The following is a 27,269-nucleotide window of genomic DNA, read 5'->3' as shown; positions in this document are numbered from 1 at the left end:
AGTTGTGAAAAGAGGAGCAGCAATATCTTGGCAGTGGTAGTTGTCTTGGTGTTCTGCAGGGGTATTGCTGCTGGATAACAAGAGGCATAGTCCAAGGTTACCAGAACTGGTCCCCTGGCTTGCCGGACACTGTAGGCAGTACGTCTTAACTTCAGTCATGATTCCTGGCCAAAAGAACAGGAGCAGGATACGATCTAGGGTCTTTTCCATTCCAAGATGGCCTCCCCAAAGATGGGTGTGAGCTGCTCATAACAATAGAGGGATATGCACCCTAGACACCAATAACTGCTCGACTTTTCCCCTTGTTCCTTCTTAACCCTAAATAGTAGGTCTGTCTTAAGGATAAAATATGGAGTGCCATCCGGTGCGTATGTGCTTTTTGCTATGCCATTGACCTCGATGAGATGGGCCTTGATATTCCTAAGAGCAGCGTTGTTCTGTCGGTCTCGGGCAAAGCTTCGTAAATAAGTGTCACTTGGCAGTGTAGTATCTTATATGCTCTACACACTGGGCAATATTAGTAAAAGATATGAACGATCTCGTTCATTAATGAACGAGATACCGGGGAGGCACCAGCGATGAACGATGCGCGGCCCCACGCTCGTTCATCGCTGGTGCCCCATCGCTTGTGCATGCAGGCCAATATGGACGATCTCGTCCATATTTGCCTGCACTGCTATGGAGCTGGGTGACTGCACTGCCCCCCCGCTGCGGGGTTGCCCATTGGCGGTATCCGCTGTCGGGCAGCTCGGCGGCAGATCGCGCAGTGTGTAGGGCCCATCAGTCTTACATGGGTCCTGTCAAGGTTCCTCTACTAAGAGAACTGGTTATCTTAACACACCACTCTTCACTTTGTGAGGGAGGGTTTTAGAGCCTTTATTCCTTTTCCGTCTCTGAGGTGCTTTTTAAGAGCTCAGTGAACTCTGGGAAGTTGTGTCCCAGTATCAGTGAGTAAGGGAGCTTTGGCCCAACCAAGGTAACTACATTATACGTGCACCCCATTTAGACTGAGACTCATTTGCACACGGGAAAAACTTTCTATGGATCCACGTACACAGAACACTTACAATATCCTTGGTACTTGCTCTGCTGGCCTGGGTAGGACATCCTCTGAAATCAGGGTCTGCTCACTCCCTGAAGCAATTATAGCTGGTAATTCTCGGCTACTTAACAAAACTGGCTCCTACATTAATGGTGGTCTGGAGTCCAGGGGTACCATAGTAGGGAAAGCTGTGTATATATAGCGTCTGCAGTGGTGTCTCCTTGTACTGGGGTTGCAATTGGGGTCCTTGGCCATCGGGTGGGGTGCCAACTTGATGGGACGCCCATTCCCTGGTTTATTGTATATTTTCGCCATATTTTCAGTGGTTTCAAACCGCTCCAATACAACAGCTAACTTCTCCAAGTTTTGTGGATCAGTGTGTCTGAGCCAGCGCTGCATATTTTGACCTAGGGGTACTTATGCACTGGTTGATAACCACTATTTCCACAATCTCTGCGGCAGTGCGGACCTTCGGCTGGAGCATACTCTGCCCCTGTCTGGCGAACTCTGCTACCTGCTTCCGAATAGGGATCACTTATAGTAGGACCAATTCATGAAAGCACTGCTCCTCCCGGCTGGAGTGAGTCCTGACCGTTTTTTGTCCATATGCTAGCAGCATATGACATGCAACACATGCAACACATGAACTAAGCAACACAGAAATGGAAAAAAAACAAACGCCCCCCCACCCCCCTCCACAGAACACAGCAATTCATATCAGATTCTTAATAAAACCGTGTTTATTTTTTATTTTTTTTCAACAGTATGGCCCGCCAGCCATGGTTTGTTCCTGGGCTGTCGAGTGTAAATTTTGGCATTTAGTTTGGGACTCTCCTAGGGTTCATGATTTTTAGCTATAGGTTTGTTTGGACTTTATATCTACTTTCTCTTTAATGCTTACTCGCAGCAGGATAACTGAAATCGACCACCAGTAAATTCCCAGGGTTTCCTAGTGTTCACGCTAGGGTTTTTTACGGCACGGTGCTGGTCACTGAGGAGGGCACTTTTAAATTTGAAGAGCACAGTTTTGATGCAACGCTATAGCCGTAACTTCCAAAATTCTGTAATGTGAAGTCCGAGAACTGTGCCTACATAGCCTCATAGGGAGGGGCATGACCTTTTGACACTCCCCCATTTCCATCTTTCTGGGGCCCTGCCCAGCAATTCCAGAGATGCTGGGTTGTCCCCAGACTCTGTGAACAGATACAGTGTGCATATGCACGGCATCTATTCATGCGCTGATCTGCTATTCAGAGCAGTGGCGTGAGTGATCCCCATGTGAGATACTGCAGTGTCTCACAGGGGACTGTTAGGGGGATATTCCCCGATAAGCAGGATTGTTAGAAGGTATGCTATAGCTGTGTAGTGTACTATTATGAATAGGGAGCACTAAAGAGTAGCATAATATTAAATGTAATATTTAAACTCTTTGCCATTTGACCACCCTGCATTCCCTATCAGTGTCCCTCAAACCACCACACATGCCCCTTCAATGAGTTAGATACCTGCAAGTGGAGTGATCGCCGATCATTCTGTTCCCAGGAAGATGAGCTGGTCCTCGGACCTGGTTTGTTAATTGCTGCGCCTTACTAGTGTCTCCTGCGATCTGAGACAGACGGGGAAGCCTGCTCCCTATCTGTCCACTGTAGCTGTCCACAGAGCTGACAACTACAGATGGCTGAGGCAGATAGAATTTAGGTGATTCTGCTGCTAAAGTGGCTTCCAATTCCCACAAAGATGAGCTGGTCTTTTAATGGCTGCACCTCAGTGGCATCTGCTGAGTCCTGCTATCTAGAGACAGATGGGGCTGGGTTTTCCCCTGGCGGCCAGAGGCAAACCCAGCCCTACTGTCTCTTGCCAGATACTTCTGCATCCAGTTACAGGCGGACTTCAATGGAAAGAAGTGACCTAGTACATAGTGGTGAGGGAGCAAGTTCACAGAAAGGCAGAGTAACATGAGGCGTCAGGGCAAATTTTCTTCAGTTTAAAATCGGATAGGGTGCTGGGCCCCGCTAAAACAGCCTAGCATTCCTACATTTACCTGCTATACTGACATGGGTTTAGAGAAAACTAAATGCTCTCAACTGTTTGATGTGTGCTGCCAAATCTTCTGTGAAAGAGTTGTGGAGATTTAATTTAATTATTTAATGTCATCTTCCTACTTTCCTATTTACAGCTCATTAACAGTTGCCCTCTTACTCAATATTCCATATCTACTAAGAAATAACAAAATAAAGGGGGAAAGATTCAGTTCTCAGCAATTGCCGCCATGATGTTTGAACACATCACTCTATAATATGATACAGTAACCGCTAATTTCCCTGAGCACTTCTGTGACCATCTAGCTGAAATGAATTTACCCCATAGAGCGCTATTAACTATTCACCCAAAATGTAGTAGTAGTAGTCAAGATACCGGCGTTCAGAATACCAACACTCTTCAGTACATACAGTGCATCCGGAAAGTATTCACAGCGCTTTTTCCATATTTTGTTATGTTACAGCCTTATTCCAAATGGAATAAATAATTTTTTTTCCTCAAAATTCTACACACAATACCCCATAGTGACAACGTGAAAAAAGTGTTTTGTTTTGTTTTGTTTTGTTTTTTTAGATTTTTGCAAATTTATTAAAAATAAAAAACTAAGAAATCACATGTATTCACAGCCTTTGCTCAATACTTTGTTGATGCACCTTTGGCAGCAATTACAGCCTCAAGGCTTTTTGAATATGATGCCACAAGCTTGGCAAACCTATCTTTGGCCAGTTTCGCCCATTCCTCTTTGCAGCACCTCTCACGCTCCATCAGGTTGGATGGGAAGCGTCTGTGCACAGCCATTTTCATATCTCTCCAGAGATGTTAAATCGGATTCAAGTCTGGGCTCTGGCTAGGCCACTCAAGGACATGACAAGATATTGAGAGCCGGCATGCCACCCGCCGGGATTACATATGTAACCCCCTGAGAGCCACTGCATCTGTAACCTGGAACTGTTATGCCACTGCCTTGTGGAAATGTTTTTACATTTCTTAGCATGCACATATTTATACCTCGCAACATGACCCATAATGGTCTGCTCCTGGAGTTCCCCCTTAATTTCTGATTGCCATCACCTGTGTTGAACTAGAAAAGGTTTCAACACAGGTGATGGCAATCATAAATTGAGAGGGAAGTCTATGAACAAACAGGTGAAGGCAATTTATAAATAAAAAGGGAAGTCCAGGAACAGAGCATTTTGTCCCTACTGGAATGGGTCATGTTGGGACGTATGCAAGTTTTACAGACCAAAAATATGCCGAATGATGCTCAAAGATGCATACCTCCCAACATGACCCTCTCCAGGAGGGACACAATGCTCTACTTCTGGACTTTTCTCTTAATGTAAGAATGCCATCACCTGTGTTGAACAGGTTAATGGATAAGAAAGGTGTTTCAGCACAGGTGATGGCAATCATACATTAAGAGGGAAGTCCAGAAGCAGAGCATTCTGTCCCTCCTGGAGAGGGTCATGTTGGGAGGTATGAAGATGTTTAAAAAAATTATGTAGTGTGGTGGTACCCTATCTATGACTTATGTATCTGTATATCAGACAAGTAGAGTAGCACCTCATTATTGTCTTTGGTTTGTAAATTACACCAAAGGACCATGTAAAAGCAGACATTTCCACAGCATTCAGACTTCTCATCACTATAAAAATCCTCATCACTATAGTTGAAAATATATTGGCACCACAAGACATTATAGCATTATCTGAAATTCACCAGCATAGCAAATTACTTTTCCTTGCTAATGTGCCTATTCTTAATTAGCAGCAATAAAAACTAATCCTTTATTATTTCTCAAAAGACAGATGAAACATGCTCTTTCATATTTATGCATGTGTACCACTAGATGGCAGCAAATGAATGCTATACCATTGTAAGACCTTGACTGTTAAATTAAAAGTACTGTTCAATGTTGATTTGTGATACACTTTGTTTTTTTTTTTTTTTTAAACTGTCCGCAGTAAATTTGTTGCAGAGTGGTGTCTTTATAACTGAGGCAACTCTCAAACAACAGCTTCAAAGTCACAAACGTAGCACAAGTAATAAAGGCAGTCCATTCATATATCCTTCATTTAAGACAAAAATTTGGCTAAATTGAGCAGATTTTAGGAGATTAATATACAAATAGACATTAATGAAGCCTTATCAGATATACCCAAAAAGTTAATGTTAGTGCATTTTTGGTTAGGGGATCTAAAGGGGTAATTCAGAGTTGATCGCAGCAGTAAATTTGTTAGCAGTTGGGCAAAACCATGTGCACTGCAGGTGTGGCAGATATAACATTTGCAGACAGAGTTATAGGCCTTAGACATTAGGCGATATAACTGAACGATATGAACGTTCTCGTTCATTAATGAACAAGAACAGTGTTCAGTGTGTAGACCATACCTCCCAACATGACCCTCTCCAGGAGGGACACAATGCTCTGCTCCTGGACTTTCTCTTAATTTATGATTGCTGGCACCTGTTTTGAGCAGGTTAATGGACAAGAAAGGTGTTTCAGCACAGGTGCTGGCAGCAATCACAAATTAAGAGGGAAGTCCAGGAGCAGAGCATTCTGTCCCTCCTGGAGAAGGTCATGTTGGGAGGTATGGTGTAGACACCAACGATCATCGTTGGTGCCGGGCCGTTTATGCATGCAAGCCAATATGGACAAGTTCGTCCATAGCTTGCACCCTATGGAGCCGGGTGACGGGAGTGAAGAAACTTCAGTCCCCTTGTCACTTCCACCCCCCCCCCCCCCCCCCCGATGCAAGGTCGCCCGTCTGCCGTATCGACCGTCGGGCAGCTCGGTGACGGGTCGCCGAATGTGTAGGGCCCATTAGATTTGGGTGAGCTATATTGTTTCTATGTAGGGTAAATACTGGCTGCTTTATTTTTACACTGCAATTTAGATTTCAGTTTGAACACACCCCACCCAAATCTAACTCTATCTGCACATGTTATATCTGCCCCCCCTGCAGTGCACAATAGGGGTCATTCCGACCCGATCGTACGCTGCAGTTGTTTGCAGCGCAGTGATCGGGTCGGTACTGCGCATGCGGCGGCGCCGCAGTGCGCTGGTGCATGCCAGACGGCCGAAGGACCGTCGTTACCTAGTGGGAGGGGACGGCACGGCGGCGCTTGGCCCCCGTTTTCGTGGGCGCAGTCCGGCCAACGCAGGCGTGGCCGGACCGTGCAGGGGGCGGGCCGCAGCGGCTGCGTGACGTCACACGCAGCCGCTGCGACCCAGGGCAGTGACTAGTAACTCCTGGCCAGTCGCAGGAGCTGCGCTGGCCGGGAGTTAATCTTCAAGTGAAAAATGCTATAAGTACATATAGGTTTAAACGGTACACACTATTGGTTGTTTCTTTTTCTCTTTTGCATATCACTGTGATGATATTGGTCTGAGGACCGAAGATTCCTATCTGAGATAAGTGCTTGTCCCATTTTTTTCACTAAATTTCATACTATGTCCCCACCGTCATTTTCTTTATTAGGCGCTGATTACTTCTATTTTTGACACACACACACACACACACACACACACACACACACACACACACACACACACACACACATACATATTACGTATGTGTGTGTGTGTGTATATATATAATATATATGCATGTATATAGATATATGTATGTGTGTGTATATATATATATATATATATATATATATTAATTTTTTTATTATTATTTTATCCATTTTTTTTTATGGGGGGGGGGGGGGGGTGGCCCTGCATATTTTGTGAGTCCTGGGCCCCAGAATTTCTGATGGCAGCCCTGGGTACACATACTGTATACCAACGTTTTTGTTTTGTTTTGTAGAATCCTCAATATATGGATGACATGTTTGACTTGCAATACCACTGAGAAAATCCTCTTTTGTGACCTCCTGCTCCACCTTTGAGCAGGTGCACCTAATTTTACAGAGCAGTGCCTATAATTGCATGCCAGGGTGGCGGAGGCTGTGGGCTTAACCTGGCCATACACCTAAATATTTATTGTCCTATCTGACTGGTTGAAATGAAAATCTGGTAATGTATGGGAGCAAATGACAATTGACCATTTGCTGTGTAATGCTGGAAAACTGTCAAAAATGGCCAATCAGACAAATTAGTTAAATCAATGGATTAACCAAATTTGACCATTTTTGTCTGTTTTCCAGTGTTTGGGAGCAAATGGTCAATTGTCATTTAAATGCATAAACAAGATTTCATTTTGCGACATTGGTTTATGTAAATGAGATAAAGGAGCAGTGAGGTTACATTTGATGGATGATCACTGCTTTGAGAGAAGAATTTCCTGCAATTAATGTTTGGGGTTTTCCCCTTTATGTAGAATAAGGATGTATTTTGCGGGGAGCATTTGATATGAGGGCTGTCGGGATCCCGGCGCTAAGCATACCGGTGCCGGGATCCCAACAGTCAGGATACCGACAACTATTCTCCCTCTTGGGGTGTCCATGACACCCCTGGAGGGAGAATAAATAGTGTGGCACGCGTAGCACGCCACCGTACCCGTAAGGGGCTCTTTTGCACTAGCCCCGCTGCCGGCATACCGGCAGTTGGGATCCTGGCACCGGTATGTTGGGCGCTGGGATCCCGACAGCCGACATAACGTAGTAGACCCGTATTTTGCACCTTCAAGTTGTACATTTGTAAGCTTCAAACTTTAAGTCAGGCTTGTAATAAAATCTCATTGTACCATCCTGCTTTCTGACATTAATGAGGATATTTTGTATCAGAGAAACTGAAAGTTTAAATGAATGAATGTGAAGATCGCAAAATTGAAGGAGGCTGAGCCGTGATGTTTACTGTTATTCACCATTAGCATTACCCTGAGCATCAACCAACCCAGAAAGCTAGGCCCCAAACCCACATGGGACTCTGAGCAAAGAGGACACATGTTGCTGTTTCCTTGCAACTCATAGAAAACTACTGGCTGCCTTAATTCTGACGCACAAAAAGCTATGTCACTTTTAGCACTTTTCTGTGTCTTATGAAGTGGGCAGCGACCCTTGCAATGCATAATAGTTTCAAAACTGAAATTTACTTAATCCTCTGAGATGTACTGTAATCTGCTCATAATACCTCCATTTTGGAATACATTTATATTTTTGGATTATTATTATTATTATTACATTTTATTTATAGGGCGCCACAAGTGTTTCGCAGCGCCGTACAAAGGACAGTACAGGGAGACAAAACTTAGCATAACAGTAAATAAATAACAAAAATGGAGTGCAGGTAACATAGAGCACCACAATTCTCAAAGCATAATACAGCTTAGATGTAAGTAGCGAAGGAGTAATCATTGTACTACTTGGGGCTGGCGGCCATAGATAGAGATTAGCCTTTACCAGCAGGAGAAAAAGCAGGTAAAGATGGTCGCTGAGTGAAATGTGTCAAGAAGAGGGCTTAGACAAGAGGAAAGAGGGCCCTGCTCTGAAGAGCTAACAATCTAGTGGGGAGGGGCAACAGACAGATGACATGAGGTGCAAGCAAGCAGGTAGAAGCCTGATGGTGGTATGCGAGCAAAGCAGAGATGTCCAAGGCATGGGGCAGGGGGATGGAGGAGCAGCCTAAGGACTAGGTTATGCATTGGATGGTATAGCATTCACTCTCTCTTTTACCACCATTGATCCTAACATAGGGGGTAATTCAGACCTGATTGCATGCTAATTTTTTTCGCTGCGATCAGGTCAGAACTGCGTATGCACTGCAATGCGCAGGCGCATCATATGGGTTCAAAGCGGATAGTTGCTGTGCGATGGGTTTTGTGAAGAATCCATTCGCACAGCCGATCGCAAGGAGATTGACAGGAAGAGGGCGTTTGTCGGTGGTAACTGACCATTTTCTGCGAGTGTTTGGAAAAATGCAGGCGTATCCAAGCATTTGCAGGGCGGGTGTCTGACGTCAATTCCGGGACCTGACAGGCTGAAGTGATCGCAAGGGCTGAGTAAGTTCTGGGCAACTCAGAAACTGCACAAAACTTTTTTGTACCGCCCGGCTGCACATGCGATCGCACCCTTGCAAAGCAAAAATACACTCCCCTATAGGCGGCGACTATCTGATCGCAGCGCTGCAAAAAATAGCTAGCTAGCGATCAGGTCTGAATTAGGCCCATAGAGTAACCGATATCAGGAAAATTTATATTCGATATAGATTCAATAAGCCAACCTGCATCCAAGAGTTCATTCCTTTTTTCATTGTTACCCCCAAGGGGATTCTGGACTCCCCTTACAACTCACAGTGGCAGTAGAAAGGACTATAGTAGTTACCTCTTCTAAGAGGAGTGGTGCGAACCTTATCTTCTGCCAAGAAAAACTGAATTAAATAGTGTTTCAAAAGACTGCAGAATAGGTGTGCACCGGAATTGGGCTAGGTGGCCGAGTAGGTGATCAATAGTGTGTTGTGAATTGGTATAGCTGTATTTGGAGCAGGGCTGTATAGAAGGGTGTGTGACTGGTGCATAAGACTGGGGGTGTGGCATGATCATTGACCTGACAACACCTGTTTACAGCTTGCAGGGTGCCTTGGAGGGCACCTCACTACATAGAAAGTTTCCCATCGTCCTGCTCTCCCATTTGTGTGACATCGTTCCATCACAGGGTCAGCCCTTCCATGGAGCCGATTTGTAGATACATATTAATAGGTGTTTCTAATTTACTTGTGCTTTCCACCATGAAACACATTTTTCAATTAATGATTATTAAGCATAATTTTATAGTTTTTATAAGCATTTGTGAAAACACAAACCTGTTATTGGTCATAGCTGTAGGATCAGGCAACTGGATATTACATATATACATTATATTTTCACAAGTATGAGTCCTATTATGAGGCGTTGCAGCTTTTTCAGCAGACAATAGAAGTCCAGTATTCCTAGCACAGTAACATCTAAATGAAACTAATAGATGGTCATTGATCTCTGGTTAATGGATCTAATTATAGGGCCTATAGAGTGAACACTGCCAGTCCTCTTTATCTTGGAGCCATGCCGGGAAATCAGGGCTGATTGGAATCATCTCTGATATATCTCACATTAAAGTCAGGATATTGAGGGAGAACATTAGACAGGTTCACGGCATTGTAGATGGGCCGTGTTAGCGGTGCTCAGGGAAGGACATTTCCAGCTTTACAAATAGCTATTGTGAAATCCTTTACATATAAAATGCTTTATTGCCAGCATTACCATTGTTTCAAGGTTAAAGACTTAACCAAACAGGCTCATTAAATCCTATACTACAATTGAGGATACAGATATATCAATAAATTCCTGGTAAACTTTGTTTACACACAAACCTGCATTAAAGTTATTTTTGTAACAAATCTACTTGTGAGCTAAAAGTACAGTATCAGCGGGAGTGTCAAGTGAATGATCGGGAAATAACGCCTTTTTTTGTCAACCTCGTGATGTTTTCAATGATCAGTCTGTACTGTAAATAGGATAAGGACGTCTTGGGCCTGATTCTGTGGCCAACACAGACGCGGCTGTATTTGGCTTTTGTCGCAGGCACTACAAATGATTTCCATTGTGTAAAAGGGTGCGCCCGTATATGCATGGACTGAGAAGCCCTCTGTGGGCCGCTGCATTACTGTCTGGTGCGTCTCTAGACACCATCATTGTTTGCAGCATCACAACTTTCAGCAGCCCTATGGCAGGTGCAGATACTCCATCTGACTTTGGCCTCCTATTTGAGTGGCTGTGCTTTCATAAAACGCAACATTAGCATGTGTCTGTTTAGCCACCTCCCTGTTACCTTCCAGGAGCGTCCACTAAAATTCTCAAACTGTACTTCCAAATCTTCTTTATTGTGTCTTTGTGTGCAGATTACCGGGACACACCCATAGTGTCTCAGGCGCAGGTGCATTATAGAAAACTTTGGCTGCTTGCGTACTGTGTCCAACTTTATGTCCATTTTACATCTGAAATCATTCTACTCTCATGCTATACAGTATTGCAATGTCTTCTATAGTGGAATCTGTGACTCACTATATAATGGAAAATACAAGATGTAACAGAGATACAAACCTGTCCTGAGCATTTGAGGATAGGGTTATATTATACCTGTCCACTACTGCTGTGGAAGCTGCCATTTATGAACTGAACCAATGTTCATGAGAATGCTAATTCATTCATTAATCATTACAAATGAGTACGGTCTGTGAAGCAGCAGCATTGTCCCCATAATGCAGAAGAAACTGACAGTGTGTTTGCTGTTCCTGGCAATTTTTTAACAGGGGAATTTTATATCACAACTGCCATAAATTGTTGACTACATTTAGATAAGAGTGGCTGTTCTTCATAATGTATCCTATCTACCAATGGGAATCCCAGTGTGTCCGGAGTTGGGGAGCCTGCTATATACCTTTCATTCTTTATTAAGGGTTTATGGATGGAGCATTGAGAGCCAGCACTCTGATTCAGGTGACAGGTGTAGTTTTTATGGCAAAGGGGTCTCTCAGTATGGGGATGATTCAATTGTTTATGATTGCCCGATCTCCTGTCTAAAGTGACGGGAGATCGGGGGGTGCTATTCGATTTTCTTTGTGCTAATTGCTCCCCGCTGTGCCGGGTTTCCTGGCGTAAAGTGACTAAACACTACTAAGATTTACAAATCTTTACGAATCTAGAGTTCAGAAGAGATCCAGAAATATTTTATTAGACCCTAGCCATCCTTTTCATAAGGTGTTTGAGAAATTACCTTCCAAAAAACGGTTTAGTATTTTGAAGGCACGCACTGGACGCTTACATAACAGTTTCCTCCCATCAGCAGTCCGAATGTTGAATGTCTGAATTGTATATGTATGTTTTTATTGTTAGAGACGTTGCTATTTTACTGCAATTGTATTTGCACAAAGGAATTTTGTCTGTGAAACTTGTTTTTTCCTGATGACAATAAAACGATATTGTATTGTATTGTAAAGTGCTGGATGCGACACAAAGTGTCATTTGGATGCCCAAATGGGTCACTTTTCGCACATTTCTGTCTGACAGCACAGGGAGGGCTGCGAGTAGAAAATGCTGGCTCCAGCAGCTGTTTGTGCCTGAATGGAACAATAATTGAATTGCGGTGACCGGTGCACGGTACTGACAATCACTGGCGCCCTATGTGCTGTGCATGGGTGTGGAGTGGAGCATCCTTGATTAAGAAGGGTTCCTTACTTGTATCCTGCACAAGGAAGTAAAGCAGCAGTTTCTTTTAACTGTATGGACACATTTCTCTCTACCATTGATGACATGCAGATTTCCATGCCAATTTAAGGCAAACTTGCCTACATTTAAAACATCCCTACTGGTAGATCCCAGAGGGAAGGTATAAGTGGGTGGTGTGGGGTGTACAAATAACATAATTGTGGCCTAAACCCACTGCGTAATGTTGCAACAAGAAATATTGGGAGCAGGGCTGTTTCTAGCCCATTTGGTTCCCAGTGCGAACTCAAAAAAATGCGCCACCACCATAGTCATGGAAAAAAAAATGTGTGCGCCCCAGGAAAAGGGACCTAGTCTACCAACAAATGGGTGTAGCCTTGCTGAAATGGGCATGGTCTTGCTGAAAAATACTACCTTACATCATATTATGCCCCAAACAGTAATGCCCCTAGCACCAAATTATGTCCCACACATTAATGGCCCTTGTTATGCCCCACACAGTAATACCCCTTGCACCATGCCTCACTTAGTTAAAATGCCTCTTAAAATTGGCACTGTACCTGCTTGTCGGGGGTTGTTTCATGCTGCTGCTAGCATGCTCCCTCCGCTACCACTGCCTACATTTAAAACATCCCTACTGGTAGATCCCAGAGGGAAGGTATAAGTGGGTGGTGTGGGGTGTACAAATAACATAATTGTGGCCTAAACCCACTGCGTAATGTTGCAACAAGAAATATTGGGAGCAGGGCTGTTTCTAGCCCATTTGGTTCCCAGTGCGAACTCAAAAAAATGCGCCACCACCATAGTCATGGAAAAAAAAATGTGTGCGCCCCAGGAAAAGGGACCTAGTCTACCAACAAATGGGTGTAGCCTTGCTGAAATGGGCATGGTCTTGCAGAAAAATACTACCTTACATCATATTATGCCCCAAACAGTAATGCCCCTAGCACCAAATTATGTCCCACACATTAATGGCCCTTGTTATGCCCCACACAGTAATACCCCTTGCACCATGCCTCACTTAGTTAAAATGCCTCTTAAAATTGGCACTGTACCTGCTTGTCGGGGGTTGTTTCATGCTGCTGCTAGCATGCTCCCCCCGCTACCACTGCCTACATTTAAAACATCCCTACTGGTAGATCCCAGAGGGAAGGTATAAGTGGGTGGTGTGGGGTGTACAAATAACATAATTGTGGCCTAAACCCACTGCGTAATGTTGCAACAAGAAATATTGGGAGCAGGGCTGTTTCTAGCCCATTTGGATCCCAGTGCGAACTCAAAAAAATGCGCCACCACCATAGTCATGGAAAAAAAAATGTGTGCGCCCCAGGAAAAGGGACCTAGTCTACCAACAAATGGGTGTAGCCTTGCTGAAATGGGCATGGTCTTGCAGAAAAATACTACCTTACATCATATTATGCCCCAAACAGTAATGCCCCTAGCACCAAATTATGTCCCACACATTAATGGCCCTTGTTATGCCCCACACAGTAATACCCCTTGCACCATGCCTCACTTAGTTAAAATGCCTCTTAAAATTGGCACTGTACCTGCTTGTCGGGGGTTGTTTCATGCTGCTGCTAGCATGCTCCCTCCGCTACCACTGCCAACGCTGCTGCCGCATTCCTGGAACTGCTGTGTCGTTGTCTGCCTCCTCCCAGGCTCCGTCTATTAAATGTCCTTCCCAAAATGGCCGCTGCCTTCTCTAGCATCCTTCAAAACTGTCATCTCTCAGGCAGTGACCATTTTGGGAGGGACGTTTTCATAGTATTTCACAGGTTTCATGAGGCACAAGCAAACAGAAGGTGGCTTGATGACAGGAAGTAAGCAAGGCAGAGATGGCCAAGGCGTGAGGCAGAGGGTTGGGAGAGCGACCTCAAGACTAGGTTATGTGGTAGAAGGGTACGCTTTGATGAGAGGTAGTGCCCATTTGAAGCCTTGCAAGGTCTGAGAAAGTGAGAGTGAGGGAGGTCAGCACAGGCAAAATCTTTGATTCGCGCATGGGAAGCAGTGACCAGGGTAGAGGAGATGCAACCAGGGTAGTTTCTAGACAATTTGGCTCCCAGTGTGAGATTTAAAAATGCGCCCCCCCATTGACATTCATAAATGCATCCCCCCCATAGATACAGGGGGAGTGACCTTGCTAAAATGGGCATGGTCTCACTAAAATGGGCATGGCCTCACAGGAAAAGCCTACCTTACACCCCAATTTTTGACCCTGCACCAACAGACCGCGGCCATCACAGGAAAAAAATGCACCATATTTAGCCCCACACAGTAATGCACCTTGCACCATATTATGCCACACACCACAATGCCCGTGATACATTATGTCCCATTATGCTTCTAATTACTTTTAAATTACCTGCTCATTGCCAAGGGTTTCATGTGCTGGGTGTCATGCCTGATACCAGGGGTTTCATGTGCTGGGTGTCATGCTCGTTGCCAGGGGTTTCATGGGCTGGGTGTCATGCTCATTGCCAGGGGTTTCATGGGCTGGGTGTATTGCTCATTGCTAGGGGTTTCATGCTCTGGGATCCATGCTCATTGCCAGGGGTTTCATGCTCTGAGACGGGTGTCATACCCATTGCCAGGGGTGTGTAATGCTTATTGCCAGGGATGTGTAATGCTCGTTGCCAGGGGTAATGCTCATTGCTTGGGGTGTGTAATGCTCATTGCCAGGGGTAATGCTAATTGCCAGGGGGGTGTAAAGCTAGTTGCCAGGGGTGTGTAATTCTTGTTGCCAGAGGTAATGCCCATTGCCAGGGGTGTGTAATGCTCATTGCCAGAGGTAATGTAACTGCCAGGGGTGTGTAATGATCATTGTCAGGGGTTTGTACAGCTGACGCCAGCGTCAGACCCGCCATAGTACTCCACTTGGGCGGGCGGAGTTTTGCAAAATGATGCGTTGTGTCATGACATCACGATGCAAATGCATAATTCTGTGAAACTCCACCCCCCCTGAGTGGTGTACTATGACAGGAAGGAGGGGGAGCAGTTCAGGAACAGGAAAAGTGCCACGGCGGGTGCCCTGTGCAGTTACACTGCACATCCACCACTAGAAACGGCACTGGATGCGATGGTCATTAGCCAACCGGAGAGGGTGTGAGGGAGTATGTAGGTTAATGAGGTTGGAGATGTAGGGAGGAGTGGGGTTAGAGAGGGCTTTGTATGTGGAGGTGATGAGTTTGAAGAGGATTCTGTAAGAGGAATGGGAGCAAGTACAAATTTCACTGAAGGGGTGTGGCAGATATGGAGCGGAGGGAGAGGAAGATAAGTCTAGTTGCGTAGTTGAGAACAGATCAAAGGGAAGCAAGATTGGAGCTTGGGAGGCCAGTGAGGAGACTCTTGCAATAGTTGAGCTGTAAGATGGCCAGTGAGTGAATAATAAGTTTAGTCGCATTCTTGGAGAGGAACAGCCTTCTGCTTTTCAAAAGGGGAACCCTGTTGCTTAGGCAAGTATTGCAGAGTTCCTCCTATGATATGGAAAAAGGTTTCCTATGTACACTCTCTCATCCATATTATAGGAGGAGCTCTGCAATGCTTTTCTAAGCAACAGGGTTCCCCTTTTTCGAAAGCAGAAATGTACCACTATACTTTCTTCTATATCAGATTTTTGATCTCACGACACTCTCATTGCTCATTCAATGTTTAAACAGATGAGCAAAAGCAGAAGGGGTTTAGCTCAATTACATTTCGTATATTCTTTTTTCCCTCCATCCAGAATTTCATCTGGTCTAGTATAAATAAAGAATTACTTATTAAATGAATAACACTCCTGGTATAAGTGTCAAACCATTTGTGCTAATATGTGGTTTAAGGTTGATTTTATTTATTTTTGACTAAAGCTATCAGAGTATAATTATGCATAAACACTACAGGTTGAAAATTGGACACGTGCTGCTCCTAAACATCACACTTACTGACATTGTGTTGTATAATTGCCTGTCTTGATGAGCATCTGGAGAAATACAATCTGTGTTCTCTCCCTTTTGCGACTTGATATAGGGCCTAATTCAGACATTGTGTTGTATAATTGCCTGTCTTGATGAGCATCTGGACAAATACAATCTGTGTTCTATCCCTTTTGGTATTTGAAATAGGGCCTAATTCAGACATGATTGCAGCAGCAAATTTGTTAGCTAATGGACAAAACCATGTGCACTGCAGAGGGGGGCAATTACAACATGTGCAGAGAGAGTTAGATTTGGGTGTGGTGTGTTCAAACTGAAATCTAAATTGCAGTGTAAAAATAAAGCAGCCAGTATTTACCCTGCACAGGAACAATATATCCCACCCAGGGCCGGATTAACAATGGGGCGGATGGAGCTGCAGCTCCAGGCCCCCTCTTCAAAATAGGCCCACAGGATCCCCTGCAGATGGAAACAGGAAAAAAATGTTTTCCTGTTTTCCTGTTCAGTAGCCGTCTGATGTCCCGCCCCCTTGAGATAAGGCACAAGCGCCGGCCAGCGTGCAAGACAGCAGCAGCCAGTAGCGGACTTGCCTGCCTGGAAGTCGGGTGACTTTCTCTGCCGAGACCGGCTCCTGCTGCTTTCTGAATGTTAGGATTTTTTCTCTCAAAGGGGCGTGGTTACGGACCCGTGATTAGGCCACGCCCCCGACTGTGCCTGGTCTGTTTTTATGCACCCCTGCTTTCTTCTTCTGTGTCCCGCTTGCTCAGTAACGGGGTGGGTGAGGGGCGAGCAGTGTGTGTGTGTGCATACGTATGGTGCCTGGAGGGGGTAGGCTGGCTTTGTGTGTAGGGGGGGGGGGGGACAGGCTGTGTGTGTGGAGGGACTGGGGGGCGGGGGGCGCAAGCTGTGTATGTGTGTGTGTAGGGACTGGGGAGGGGGACAGGCTGTGTATGTGTAGGGACTGGGGGGGGGGTGAACAGAGTGTGTGTAGGGACTGGGGGGAACAGACTGTGTGTGTGTGTGTGTGTGTGTAGGGACTTGGGGAACAGGCTGTGTGTGTGTGTAGGGACTGGGGGGGAGGGACAGGCTGTGTATGTGTGTGTAGGGACGACAGGCTGTGTATGTGTGTGTGTAGGGATGGGGGGGAAACAGGCTGTGTATGTGTAGGGACTGGGGGGGCAGGCTGTGTGTGTGTGTGTAGGGACTGGGGGGGCAGGCTGTGTGTGTGTAGGGACTGGGGGGGACAGGCTGTGTGTGTGTAGGGACTGGGGGGGCAGGCTGTGTGTGTGTGTGTAGGGACTGGGGTTGGTGGGACAGGCTGTGTGTGTGTGTGTGTGTGTGTGTGTGTGTGTGTGTGTGTGTGTGTGTAGGGCATAGGTGCCGATTCCGTGGATGCTCGGGCCCGGTAGCACCCACGGAAAATGATGAGCATCCAGTGCCGGCGCTCAGGGCAGCAGGCCCAGGGCACCGTACTGCACGGACAGCACAGCGGCAGCAGCACACTACAGCCCTGGGAGCTGCCTGTATTCCCGGATGTGGCTCCCAATCCCCACTGCCCTGGAGCAAAGGTAACGGAGAATAGGCACGGACCAGTTAACATCCTAGGTGTGGATTGGCCAAGGCTCCTCACTGGGAAGATTTTGGCATTTGGCCCCGTCCCCCTGTTTGATCACTCTCGTTAGATGGACATTTACTACCTGCCGTCGGCTCTGCACCTCCTGCTATGGGATGGGAAACTGGAGGAAAATCCTGTAAATCTTCTGGGGGTATGTCTCAGCCGTTTACTAGGTACTGTGTAAGCAGTTGTGGGGTGCCATGTTGACTATGTTTATACAAATATGGGGTTTTGTTATTAATGTGTACAGTCTTTTGTTGCAAGGCATATGTGAGACCCATAGTTGTTCTTGTTTAATTTTTCATTTCAATTTACCCTCCCTCTAAGCGTCCCTCCCTCTTAGCGTCCCTGCCCTCACCCTCCCTCCAACTCCCCCTCAGCGTCCCTGCCCTCACCCTTCCTATAACTCTCCCTCAGCGTCCCTGCCCTCACCTTCCCTGTAAGTCCCCCTTCAGAGCCCCTGCCCTCAGCCTCCCTCCAACTCCCCCTCAGCGTCCCTGCACTCACCCTCCCTCCAACTCATCCTCAGCGTCCCTGCCCTCACCCTCCTTGTAACTCTCAGCGTTCCTGCCTTCACCCTCCCTGTAAGTCCCCCTTCAGAGCCCCTGCCCTCAGCCTCCCTCTAACTCCCCCTCATCGTCACTGCCCTCACACTCAGCCGAAGAGGGGGGGGTGTTGATTTTGCCGGGTGTTGGATGCCACGCTTCAAGGTGCTGGCGCCGCTGTTTATCATAGTGTGATAGGCGCAGCGGCAGCCGACAGAAACAGAGCAAGGAGAGCGCCTCTCCCATCCGGCGCCTCCCTGCTTTTGCAGAACCTGCTGAGCGGCTTGCACCAGGCCTGACAGCGTGTATATATAGATAGATATAGATAGATATAGAGTGAGAGAGAGAGAGAGAAGAAAGAATGGAAGTGTAATACCACCAGAAAAATGTATAACCTGCATCACATGCTGTAGTAAAGGCTAGGGCATGGGTCTTCAACCTGCGGCCCTCCGGGTGCTGTGAAACTACACATCCCAGCATGCCCTGCCACAGTTTTGCTATTAAGGCATGCTAAAACTGAGGCAGGGCATGCTGGGATTTATAGTTCCACAGCAGCTGGAGGGCCGCAGGTTGAAGACCCATGGGCTAGGGTGTGGATCATAGGGTCGACCACACTTAGGTTGACCACTATTAGTAGACAGCGACTAGGTCGACACCCGAAATAGGTAGACGCGGTCATTAGGTCGACATGGAAAAAGGTCGACATGAGTTTTAATTAAAAAATTGCTATCGTTTTCTTCGTAAAGTGACCGGGAACCCCAGTTAGTGCACCGTGTCCCCTCGCATGGCTGACAAGGTGCCTCGCTCCGCTACCGCACGGGTTACTATTCCCAGTCGTAGTCCACGTGGATCGTAACATATGAAAAAGTTTAAAAAATAATAAAAAAAAACCCCCTCATGTCGACCTTTATCCATGTCGACATAGTGACCATGTCGACCGAATGCACGTCGACCTAATTACTGTCAACCTAAGTGTGGCTGACGTACAGACCGGATACCGAAGGCTATGAATTATATATTCACCTAAAGTGTCAATGCTTTGATGCCGTTCTGGAACAATTTCAAGACCACCAACAATCACACAAGCCGCTCTCAAAGCAGAAAGTACCGGCATTTACTTGTCGGCTTGAGATCGGCTGCACTAATTATCGGCAGTCTTGAAAATGGTCCGAAAGGGGACTGAAACATTGATGCCGACATTGTGAACATGTCAATATTCTGCAGAAGCTGACATAGTCCATGCTGACATTTCAAAAATGTTGACATCATAACTTCTGACATTGGAATTGTTGACATGCTGACTGCATCCCATAAATACAATACCACACTTTAGTGCACAAATCATTATACACAACACAGCTGCAGTGATGCGTCGCAACCAAAATGTTGCCTTTAAAATTAAAACATGCCATACTCTGTAATCAGCAAATGTGATTCCGCGCCTCTGCTTACCTGCTACAGCACGCAGACACTAGGGGCATTTACTAAAGGTTCTAACAATGAAAAGTGGTGATGTTGCCCATAGCAACCAATCAGATTCTGACTATCATTTATCTGGGATGCATTAGAGAAACGATAGACAGAATTTGAATGGTTACTATGGGCAACATCACCAATTTTCATTTTTAGAACCTTTAGTAAATGAACCACTAGGACCCAGGATGGCTTTGACTCAGGCAAAGAACAATGGTGGTCATTCAGAGTTGTTTGCTAGCTGTTTTCGGTCGCAGCGCAGCGTTTAGTCAAAAAAGCGGCACTTCTGCTCATGTGTAAGTGCCGCAATGCGCATGTGCGACGTACTTTCACAACAGCCGATATAGTTTCACACAAGGTCTAGCGACGCTTTTCAGTCGCACTGCTGACCGCAGAGTGATTGACAGGAAGTGGGTGTTTCTGGGTGGTAACAGGGTGGTAACTGACTGTTTTCGGGGAGTGTGTGGAAAAACGCAGGCGTGTCAGATACAAACGTAGGCGTGCCTGGGGTAACGCAGGCATGGCTGGGCATACGCAGGGCGTGTTCGTGACGTCAAAACAGGAACTAAATAGTCTGAAGTGATCGCAAGCGCTGAGTAGGTCTGGAGCTGCTCAGAAACTGCACAATCTTTTTTTTGTTGCCGCTCTGCGATCCTTTCGTTTGCACTTCTGCTAAGCTAATATACACACCCAGAGGGCGGCGGCTTAGCATTTGCACGGCTGCTAAAAACTGCTAGCGAGCGAACAACTCGGAATGAGGGCCAATGTGTGGCGGGCCCTGCATGAGTCACAAACCCGCTGTTGCTGGTCACAACCCCTGCGGCGGTACACAATAGGCCCTTCATAAATTTCAGCTCCAGGCCCATGTGGTCCTTAATCTGGCACTGATCCCACCCAATATCTAACTCTCTGTGCACATTACATCTGCCCCACCTACGGTGCACATGGTTTTGCCCATTAGAGAACAATTTTGCTGCTGCGATCAGGTCTGAATTAGGCCTACAGATTGTAGGATTGCGAGCAGGGCTTTCTTACCTATATGTCTGTCTGTTTTTGCGTAGTTTTGTTCTATTACTGTTGTTCTAATTGTAAAGCGCAATGGAATATGCTGCGCTATATAAGAAACTGTTAATAAATAATAAATACATTTTCTCTAACGTCCTAGTGGATGCTGGGGACTCCGTAAGGACCATGAGGAATAGACGGGCTCCGCAGGAGACATGGGCACTTTAAGAAAGAATTTAGATTCTGGTGTGCTCTGGCTCCTCCCTGTATGTCCCTCCTCCAGACCTCAGTTTGAAACTGTGCCCGGACGAGCTGGGTGCTGTTTAGTGAGCTCTCCTGAGCTTGCTATAAGAAAGTATTTTGTTAGGTTTTTTATTTTCAGGGAGCTCTGCTGGCAACAGACTCCCTGCATCGTGGGACTGAGGGGAGAGAAGCAGCCCTACTCTCTGAAGATAGGTTCTGCTTCTTAGGCTACTGGACACCATTAGCTCCAGAGGGATCGTACACAGGATCTCACCCTTTGTCATCCGATCCCGGAGCCGCGCCGCCGTCCCCCTCGCAGAGCCGGAAGACAGAAGCCGGCAGAAGCAAGAAGACTTCGAAATCGGCGGCAGAAGACTCCAGTCTTCATATGAGGTAGCGCCCAGCACTGCAGCTGTGCGCCATTGCTCCCACACTACACCCACATACTCCGGTCACTGTAAGGGTGCAGGGCGCAGGGGGGGGCGCCCTGGGCAGCAATTAGAGACCTCTTTGGCAAAAGTTTGCATAATATACAGTTGGGCACTGTATATATGTATGAGCCCCCGACAAAATTGTACATGAAAGCGGGACAGAAGCCCGCCGTCGAGGGGGCGGGGCTTCTTCCTCAGCACTCACCAGCGCCATGTTTTTTCTCCACAGCACCGCTGAGAGGAAGCTCCCCAGTCTCTCCCCTGCAGTTACATGGTAGAAGAGGGTAAAAAGAGAGGGCGGGCACATAATTTGGCGCAAAAATCAAAATAAACAGCAGCTACTGGGTTAACATTAAGTTACTGTGTTATTCCTGGGTTAATAGCGCTGGGGTGTGTGCTGGCATACTCTCTCTCTGTCTCTCCAAAGGGCCTTATGGGGGAATTGTCTTCAGATGAGCATTCCCTGAGTGTGTGGTGTGTCGGTACGTGTGTGTCGACATGTCTGAGGTAAAAGGCTCCCCTAAGGAGGAGATAGAGCAAATATGTGTGTGAGAGGGTGTCTCCGTCGACAACACCGACACCTGTTTGGATATGTGTAATTAAGTGCTAAGATGAATTTATTGCACAAAAGATTAGAGAACAGACAGGAAATCTACCCATGTCTGTCCCTATGTCGCAGAGACCTTCAGAGTCTCTCAATGCTCACTATCCAAAATAATAGACACTGATATCGACACGGAGTTTTACTCCAGTGTCAACTACGATAATGCAAAGTTACAGCCAAAATGGCAGAAAAGTATTCAATATATGATTATTGTAATAAAAGATGATTTGCATATCACTGATGACTCATCTGTCCCTGACACAAGGGTACACATGTTTAAGGGGAAGAATGCTGAGGTAAATTTCCCTCCTCTCATGATAAAAAAGAGCGGGAATCTCCAGACAAGAGACTGCAGTTTCCCACAAAGAATTCTCAGGCAGTATCCTTTCCCCACTAGGGCCAGGATATGATGGGAATCTTCCCCTAGGGTGTCACGTTTGCCCAAAAGGTAGCCCTGACGTAACAGCTATTGTCAGGGATCCTGCAGATAGCGTGCACATTCTGGTACACTACTCAGACCGGCGATTGTGTCGGCATGGGTTTATAGCGCTGTGGCAGCGTGGACAGGTACCTTATCAGCAGAGATTGAGACCCTAGTATGTATGTATGTATATATATATATATATATATATATATATATATATATTAAAGATGCTGTCTTAAGAGATATATATATATATATATATATATATATATATATATAAAACATGCCCAAAGAGACATGAGTCTACTGGGTCCTAGAGTCAAAGCTATGTCGATTTCTGCTTGACGTGTCCTGTAGAATATGCAATGGACAGATGATGCCGACTTAAGAGGCATATGGAAGGCTGAGGATTGTGTGGAGAAGGGTTCTCGGACCTGGTCTCCACAGCTATAGCTGGTAATTCTGATATTTTGCCTTATATTCCTGCACAGCCTAGGAAAGCACGACATTATCAAATGCAGCCTTTCGAACAAAGAAACAAGAAAGTCCGAGGTGCGTCCTTTCTTGCCAGAGGCGGGGGCAGAGGAAAGAAGCTGCACAACACAGCTAGTTCCCAGGAACAGAAGTCCTCCCCGGCCTCTACAAAAATCCACCGCATGTCGCTGGGGCTCCACAGGTGGAGCTAGGCCCGGTGGGGGCACGCCTTCGTAAGTTCAGCCACAAGTGGGTTCACTCCCTGTTAGATCCCTGGGCAATAGATACTGTGTCTCAGGGATACAAGCTGGACTTTGAGAAGATGCCCCCTCACCGACGGCCCTGCCGGCTTCCCCCAACGAGAGGGAAACAGTGTTAACTGCAATTCACAAATTGTATCTTCAACAGGTGGTGGTCAAGGTTCCCCTCCTTCAACAAGGAGGGGGTTATTATTCGACCATGTTGTAGTCCCGAAACCAGACTGTTCGGTCAGACCCATATTGAATTTAAAATCCCTGAACATATACCTGAAAAGGTTCAAGTTCAAGATGGAATCGCTAAGAGCGGTCATTGCAAGCCTGAAAAGGGGAGATTTTATGGTGACTCGGGACATAAAGGATGCATACCTTCATGTCCCCATTTATCCACCTCATCAGGCGTACCTCAGAATTGCGGTACGGGATTGTCATTACCTATTTCAGACGTTGCCGTTTGGTCTCTCCACGGCCCCGAGAATTTTCACCAAGGTAATGGCGGAAATGATGGTGCTCCTGCGGAAGCAAGGTGTCACTATTATCACGTACTTGGACGATCTCCTCATAAAAGCGAGATCAAGAGAGCAGTTGCTGAACAGTGTATCACTTTCTCTGGAAGTGTAACGGCAACACGGCTGGATTCTATATATTCCAAAGTCGCAGTTGGTTCCTACAGCTCATCTGCCTCTCCTAGGCATGATCCTAGACACAGACCAGAAAAGGGTTTATCTCCCGATAGAGAGAGCTCAGGAGCTCGTGACACTGGTCAGGAATCTATTAAAACCAAAACAGGTGTCAGTGCATCACTGCACTCGAGTCCTGGGAAGGATGGTGGCATCATACGAGGCCATTCCCTTCGGTAGGTTCCATGCGAGGACCTTCCAATGGGACTTACTGGACAAGCGGTCCGGATCACATCTTCAGATGCATCGGTTAATCACCCTATCCCCCAGGGCCAGGGTGTCTCTCCTGTGGTGGCTGCAGAGTGCTCACCTTCTCGAAGGTCGCAGATTCGGCATTGAGGACTGGGTCCTGGTGACCACGGATGCAAGCCTCCGAGGGTGGGGGGCAGTCACACAGGGAAGAAATTTCCAAGGGCTGTGGTCAAGTCAGGGTACTTGCCTTCACATCAACATCCTGGAACTAAGGGCCATATACAACGCCCTACGTCAAGCGGAGTCCCTGCTTCGAGACCAACCGGTTCTGATTCAGTCAGACAATATCACCGCAGTGGCTCATGTAAACCGCCAAGGCGGCACAAGGAGCAGGGTGGCGATGGTAGAAGCCACCAGAATTCTTCGCTGGGCGGAGAATCACGTGAGCGCACTGTCAGCAGTGTTCATTCCGGGAGTGGACAACTGGGAAGCAGACTTCCTCAGCAGGCACGACCTCCACACGGAGAGTCGGGACTTCATCAAGAAGTCTTCATGCAGATTGCAAGTCGGTGGGAACTGCCACAGGTGGACATGATGGCATCCCGCCTCAACAAAAAGCTGCAGAGATATTGGGCCAGGTCAAGAGACCCTCAGGCGATAGCTGTGGACGCACTGGTGACACCGTGGGTGTTCCTGTCGGTCTATGTATTTCCTCCTCTTCCTCTCATACCCAAGGTGCTGAGGATCATAAGGAAAAGAGGAGTGAGAACAATACTCTTTGTTCTGGATTGGCCAAGAAGGACTTGGTATCCAGATCTGCAAGAAATGCTCACAGAGGACCGTGGCCTCTGCCTCTAGGACAGGACTTGTGCAACAGGGGCCCTGTCTGTTCCAAGTCTTACCGCGGCTGCGTTTGACGGCATGGCGGTTGAACGCCGGATCCTAGCAGAAAAAGGCATTCCGGATGAGGTCATTCCTACGCTGATAGAGGCTAGGAAGGATGAGACGGCTCAACCTTATCACCGTATATGGCGAAAATATGTGGCTTGGTGTGAGGCCAGGAATGCCCCTACGGAGGAATTCCAGCTGGGCCTTTTCCTTCACTTCCTGCAGTCGGGAGTGACTTTGGGCCTTAAATTGGGTTCCATTAAGGTTCAGATTTCAGCCTGAAGTTCAGACGTTTGTAAAGGGAGTGCTGCATATTCAGCCCCCTTTTGTGACTCCAGTGGCACCTTGGGATCTTAACGTGGTGTTGAGTTTCCTGAAATCACACTGGTTTGAACCACTCAAAACGGTGGAAGTAAAATATCTCACGTGGAAGGTGGTCATGCTATTAGCCTTGGCTTCGGCTAGGCGTGTGTCAGAATTGGCGGCTTTGTCACATAAAGGCCCTTATCTGGTTTTCCATGCGGATAGAGCAGAATTGCGGACCCGCCCACAATTTCTGCCGAAAGTGGTTTCATCCTTTCATATAAACCAACCTATTGTGGTGCCTGTGGCTACTACTGACTTGGAGGATTCCGAGTCACTGGATGTAGTCGGGGCTTTGAAGGTTTATGTAGCCAGAACGGCTAAGGTCAGGAAAACAGAATCTTTATCCTGTATGCTTCCAACAAGCTGGGGGCGCCTGCTTCAAAGCAAACTATTGCTCGCTGGTTCTGTAACACGATTCAGCAGGCTCATTCTGCGGCTGGGTTGCCGCTGCCTAAATCAGTTAAGGCCCATTCCACAAGGAAGGTGGCTCTTCTTGGGCGGCTGCCCGAGGGGTCTCGGCATTACAGCTTTGCAGAGCGGCTACTTGGTCAGGTTCAAACACCTTTGCAAAGTTCTACAAGTTTGATACCCTGGCTGAGGAGGACCTTGTGTTTACTCATTCGGTGCTGCAGTCATCCGCACTCTCCCGCACGTTTGGGAGCTTTGGTATAATCCCCATGGTCCTTACGGAGTCCCCAGCATCCACTACGGACTACGAGAAATAGATTTACCGGTAAGTAAAATCTTATTATATATCCCTTTAGACTAAATGACTGCAGTATGTGTTGCTCTCAGAAACAGCACTGCATTAGAAAGTTTATTGCCATTATGTTGCTAAATTGTTTCTTCTGATTAGTGTTTTGGAGAAACGCAGCCTGTAGTTTTCTTTCTTTCATAATTGGGACAAGAAATATCTTTTGAGACTGTATTACTACATTTTAAAAAAAACTTGCTATCTGTTGCTATCAAATACTGCGCTGCATTGAAAACATATTGACATTATGTTGCTAAACTGCTTCTTGTTATGAGCGTTTGGAGAAATACAGCCTATGTTTTTTCTCTTTCATAATTATTTGGGACATAATATATAACCCTTAACACTAAATTTAATAAGAGTAATGTCCCATACACACGGTGAGATTCGGGCTATGCCCGATTCTCACTATGCGACAGGGGCTAGGTCGGCACATAGTCAGTATCGCAAGCACATAATCCGTGTGTTTGCGATACTAACTATGTGCGATTTTGTCTAAGTGTCAATTTTGACTATCTCTTCTATAGAGATAGTCAAAATTGACTTGCCTGCACAGTCTATCTATTCTTGCAATGCTGACCGCGCATCGGCATCAAATCGGGATCGCAAGGTGGGTTTCACCTTGCAATCTGCACTAACTTTTCTTACGATTTTGACTATATAGTCAAAATCGTAAGAAAAAAACTCACCGTGTGTACACACCATAAAACATTATATTCTCGCTCAGTCGCTGCAATTTTTGTATTATCAAACAAACCCCCCTCCCCCTGTTATCGCTGCACACTATAAGAAGGATATAGGGGGTATCCAATTACTCACGATAGTGCCGTTGGCATGAAAGACGGGTGTTTTTCAGGTTTTTTTTTTATCACCCTATCATATTATTAGGTCCCATTTTTTGGCAAAAATAATAGCCGTGGACCTATGTATTTTCGCGGCACTTATTGCAGATTATGCTTCGTGTGCCTCGGGTATAATCCCGATAAGTACCGGCATTGGGGGGAGGAGCGCTCCGTATCGGGGCTAATTGGATAACCCACCGGCGAACCAATTGGCCACGGTAAATTAACGTGGCTAATTGGATATTCCCCCATAGTGTCACTCTATTGTGGCTATTTGGGCAAATGGGAAAAAGGAGAAATGTAACAGACCATTATTGTAGTCACTATTTATTTA

At 46.4% G+C, this 27,269-nt stretch overlaps 1 protein-coding gene across 1 annotated transcript in view; it reads left to right on the top strand.

The window, feature by feature from the left end:
- The window catches only part of STK4 (serine/threonine kinase 4), a 145,129-nt gene that overhangs the window by 80,895 nt on the left and 36,965 nt on the right, over positions 1 to 27,269 (top strand). The window lies entirely within an intron of this gene.

This window comes from Pseudophryne corroboree, chromosome 3 (assembly GCF_028390025.1).
Source record: "Pseudophryne corroboree isolate aPseCor3 chromosome 3, aPseCor3.hap2, whole genome shotgun sequence".
In the NCBI taxonomy this organism is placed as follows: Eukaryota; Metazoa; Chordata; class Amphibia; order Anura; family Myobatrachidae; genus Pseudophryne; species Pseudophryne corroboree.
This window is presented reverse-complemented; position numbering and strand designations above follow the sequence as displayed.